Source organism: Mus pahari, chromosome X (assembly GCF_900095145.1).
Source record: "Mus pahari chromosome X, PAHARI_EIJ_v1.1, whole genome shotgun sequence".
NCBI lineage: Eukaryota > Metazoa > Chordata > Mammalia > Rodentia > Muridae > Mus > Mus pahari.
In genome coordinates, this window is record NC_034613.1 from 89,369,706 (window position 1) to 89,374,975 (window position 5,270).

At 41.0% G+C, this 5,270-nt stretch overlaps 1 pseudogene; it reads left to right on the plus strand.

The window, feature by feature from the left end:
- The first annotated feature begins 3,296 nt into the window (after positions 1–3,296).
- LOC110314437 overlaps positions 3,297–5,270 on the plus strand; it is a 40,165-nt pseudogene continuing 38,191 nt past the window's right edge.

The window sequence follows — 5,270 nt, forward strand, 5'->3', positions numbered from 1 at the left end:
AAACTCCTAATTCTTTTGTCTCAAGCTCCTGAGTTCTGGGATTACAGATATTCATCACAATATTCATACATAACACATACACAAACTCAGCTGAAGGTAGAATTCTTATTTCTAATTTATTTGGTTTTCGTTTTGTTTTGTTTCATTTTGCCATTTTGTGATTTGTGTTTTTGAGACAGGGTCTTCTTGTTGTGGTCCTGGCTGACCTGGAACTCATATTTTAGACCAGATTGGATTTAAATTCAGAGCTCTGCCTGCTTCTGTCTCCAAATGCTAGGATCAAAGGCATGTTCTACCATGCACCCACCATATTTTTATTTTATTCGCATGCATGTGTGCGCGTGCCTGTATGTGTGTGCGCATGCACATACCTGTACGCATGCGCAAACGTGTGTGTGTGTGTGTGTGTGTGTGTGTGTGTGTGTGTGTGCATGTCTGTGTGTGTGTTCATGCGTGCTCACGTGTACCCACGCTCCCGCACACTGCCAGCACGCGTGCTAGCTTGCAAGTTGTCAGTCTGAGTACAGGCACCAGGCCATAGCCCAATGGTGGCAGTGACAGGGAGGACCATGGAAGCATGTAACCATCAGAAGACTACTTCAGGATTTCACTCTGTCCTAAAAAGGTAAAACTCTTAAGCTCGCTTTTGTAGAAAAGATGTGGTGATTTATGCCTACACCTGACTTTATTACTTATGTCTATATGTGTTTGCTTTTTATTGTGAATTTAATAGAAAGGAGAAAATTGAGGCTCTGTTTGGGCAATAGTCTTTTGTTTCACACATGCTACAGGGTTGGCTAGACACCAAGTGTTTTCTTACTCAGTAAAGATAATTTACTTTGTTTTCATAAAGCCTCCAAGTAGGGATGTTTAAGCATCTGTTTAAGGCTACGATGGTGTTCCAGTGTAGTATAATTTGTGGTATAAATTGTAAATGATTGCCATTTCTCTGGGTGTTATTTCTTATCAAGAATCCCAGCAGGAGGAAGTGTGCAGGCCCTTCTTTCCCACTGTCATGGGGGTCTCTGGGACCTATTAGTCTTTTTTCTTTCTTTTCATTCCTTGCTTTCTTTCCTTCCTGCCTTTTTTCCTTTTTTTTTTTTTTTTTTTTCCTGAGACAGGGAGGGTTTCTCTGTACAGCCCTGATTGTCCTTGAACTCTCTCCCTCCGTAGATCAGGATGGTTTTGAACTCAGTGATCCTCCTGCCTCTGCGTCTTGGGTGCTAGGATTATAGGTGTCCATCACTATGGTCCATTTGTCTTCTTAAAGGTAGTGTTGTGGGCCAGCCACTGTCCACTAGCCCTCCACTCAACCTTCCTTTCACTTCGGATACACTTCAGGATCAATCCGGGAACAGTATTCATCCTCCCACCCCACCCACCAGGCGGGGCACCTGACCGCTGAAGGACACAAAAAACGAGTTCAACCAGACCCACGCCTTTAAATTCCAGCACTAGGGAGACAGAAAGAGTCCCCCTCCCCACCTGCAGTGGAAAGACTTATTCCAAGAGACAGAGACTAGGGACATTTTACTTGTCTTGTTCGTAACTAAGCATGGAATGGCCTATCTAACTTGTCATCTGACAAAACACGGAAGCAAATTGCATTAAGCCAGACTTTCAAAAATACTTTAGACATTTAGTCTTGCATTCAATTACAATTAATTTATTTAGTCTTGCCATGACAGGTTAACCCAGGTGAGCATTGACACATGGAACACATAGTGAAAATTTGTGTCAACTTTGTATTTGTGTGTGTGTGTGTGTGTGTTTTGGTTTGGTTTGGTTTTTGAAACAGGGTCTTATGTAGTCCAGGCTAGCCTCAAATTCCTGATCCTCCTATCTCTAACCTCCCATATCTGTATCAAAATTCTATAATTTGTAATTTTCACACTTACAAAGAAATAAGAAAACTTTTAAATTTTTATCTATTGCGTGTGCTTGTGTTTGTGATGTATGTACACTCATGTGTGTGAGCTTGTTCATGCATGAAGAGGCTGTGACTGTTACGGTGTCTGCCTCTGTTTGCCTTGTTAATCCTCTGCTCTCTGCTAGCCTCAGTGCTGGGCATAGGGATGCATGGGACCACACTTAGCTTATTATATAAACATGTTAGGACCCAAACTGTGGTGTTCATGCTTACTCAACAAAGCACTTTTCACCACTGAGCCATCTTTCCAGTCCTAAGAATGTTTTTACGTGCAAGTTGTGTGTTGTGCATTTAGGTTTAATATCCATTTATTTAAGTCACTTACGATAGTTGATGACTTTTTTTTTTTTTTGAGACAGGATCTCACTCTGTATCCCAGACTGGCCTCTAACTGATGATGTAAGCCCAGGGTGATGTTGAAGTCATAGTAATCATCCTGCCTCTCTCTCCTGAATATTGGGATTACAGGCATGAGACAACATACATGGGTTCAACTTTTTTTTTAAAGATTTATTTATTTATTATATGAAAGTACACTGTAGTTGTCTTCATTCATTCCAGAAAAGGGAGTCAGATCTTGTTAAGGATGGTTGTGAGCCACCATGTGGTTGCTGGGATTTGAACTCTGCACCTTTGGAAGAGCAGTCGGGTGCTCTTACCCGCTGAGCCATCTCACCAGCCCGGGTTCAACTTTTTTAATTTAAAAAAAAAATTGCAACCAGGCAGTGGTGGCGCATGCCTTTAATCCCAGCACTTAGGAGGCAGAGGCAGGCAGATTTCTGAGTTCGAGACCAGCCTGGTCTACAGAGTGAGTTTCAGGACAGCCAGAGCTATACAGAGAAACCTTGTCTCAAAAACAAAAACAGAAAGAAAGAAAGAAAGAAAGAAAGAAAGAAAGAAAGAAAGAAAGAAAGAAAGAAAGAAAGAAAGAAAGAAAGAAAGAAAGAAAGAAAGAAAGAAAGAAAGAGAAAGAAAGAAAAGAAGGAAGGAAGGAAGGAAAAGAAAAAGAAAGAAAGAAAAAGAAATTATGGCATGAAAATTAGAGAGATGTTTTAGTTTGCTTTCTATTACTGTGATAAAACATTCTAACCAAAAATACCTTGGGCAGGAAACGGTTTATCTGGCTCGTACTTCCACATCACAGTAGAAATTAGGGCAGGTGTGCAGTCAAATTCCAACGAGCCGGGGTTGGTGAGATGGCTCAGTGGGTAAGAGCAACCACGTGGTGGCTCACAACCATCCATAACAAGATCTGACGCCCTCTTCTGGAGTGTCTGAAGACAGCTGCAGTGTACTTACATATAATAAATAAATTAATTTTAAAAAATTCCAACGAGCCATCACTGGTGCATCTCTTACTGATATAATGGCCAAGAGGAATCAGAAACCAGAAGTTAGGAAAGCCCAGCGAGAGCAAGATGTAAGGACTGCCAAGGAAGCAAAAAGGCTAAGCAGGCATCAAAGAAGACAGCAATGGCTGTTGCCAAGGCCCCCACAAAGGCAGCACCTAAACAAAAGATTGTGAAGCCTGTGAAGGTCTCTGCCCCCAGAGTTGGTGGCAAACGCTAATGTGGTAGATCAGAGTTTGAAATAAAGATCTGTCTTTAACTCTAAAAAAAAAAAAAAAAAAAAAGAAAAGAAAAAAAGAAAAAGAAAGAAAGAAAGAAAGAAAGAAAGAAAGAAAGAAAGAAAGAAAGAAAGAAAGAAAGAAAGAAAAAGAAAGAAAGAAAGAAAGAAAGAAAGAAATTAGGGCAGGAACCACAAAGGACTGCTTCATGGCTTGCTCACTTTGCCTTTCATACCTCCCAGGACCACCTGACCATGGGTGGCTCCCCCCATAGGGCTTAAGTGGACTGCACCCCACCTCCAGTCAATCTTTAATCAAGAAAATGTCCCACAGTTTTACTCACAGGCCAATCTGATGAAGGCATTTTCTCACTTAAGGTCCCCTCTTTGAAGGATGACTCTAGTTTGTGAATGAGCATAGGGTACCAACTACTTTTGTATTTGGCTAATTAACTTTCTGATTGGAGTTGAGGCTCACTTCCTAGGAGAAAGTTCATGCCTTGTCAAAAGCCTGTAGCTGGGGAGGTCATAGGCTCTAATGGAGAAGCTTACTACCATTGCCTCCCTAGGTGGCCACGTTATGACTATGAAATTGTCTTCTAACCATGTATGTTTATACCTGTAGACTTGTGCTACTGTCAGCTTTGGTGAGACTAGCTTCTGTTCATGCAGACTTTTAGCTCTGAGTAATAAGAATATGTGATTGTAGAAGATCAGCCCTAATGGGATCTGCATCTCCTCCCTTGCAAGGTTCAAGAAACACCACAGCAAAGAGGGCAGGAGGGTAGAGCTGGAAGAAGGGATGGAGTATTGTGGAACATAACACAGTGGTCACACTCATAAACTCACAGCACCTATAATTACCTACACAAGGCTTGTATATACAAGGGGACCCCAGCATTCCTAAGGATTTGTAGGAAGTTAACAGTTGCTAGGAGAGGCTCACAAGGCCTCATCCTTCCCTGCAGAAGAGGTTTTGGTAGTTACTGTTAGCTGAGGGAGTTGGGAAGGGGAGATACTTTCTTCAGTAATAATCTGCCATGTTCCTGTAAATAACTCTTCTTCCATGCTCATACAAGAAACCAGAAAGCAGGAGAAGTGTGTGAGAAGAGTAAGGGGATCAGTAAAAGTGAGAGGGAGAAGAAAAAAAGAGAGTAATGGGAGTGAATATGAATAAAGTCTCTACGTGTATGGATGTCAGAATGTTGTATGTAATATACCTTAATAAAAATTTAAAGGGTTTTAGCTGGTTACTGTGACTCATACATGTAACCCCAGCACTTGAGAGGACTGTTGGGAGTTTGAGGCCAGGCTGAGCTACATAGTGAGTTTCAAGCAACCCTTAAGATTTTTTTGCTGGAAATTGCACCTTATGCCTGTAATCCCAGAACTATAGCGACTGAGGGAGGCGGACTCCAAATTCAAGGCAAGCCCAGGCTACAGATGAACAAACAAACAAAAATCTAGGTTTTGTGTTCTGGAGAGGCAAAATGAAAGCCAATACCTTATCCTGCTCTGTGTAAAATGTGACATTTGGTTTCCCCCAAGGTCCATCAGGACAAGAGCTGTTCTTTTTTAGGATTATTTTGGCTGTTCATGGGTCTTCTTCATGCATCTATATGTATTTTATAGTTATTTTTGCTACTTCCAAAATACTAAAAGAAAACAAACAAACAAACAAACAAAACCATTGGGAGTGCAATAGATATTGATTGACTCTACAGATCACTTTGGTAGGTTTTTTTTTTTTTTTTTTTTTTTTTTTTTTTTTTTT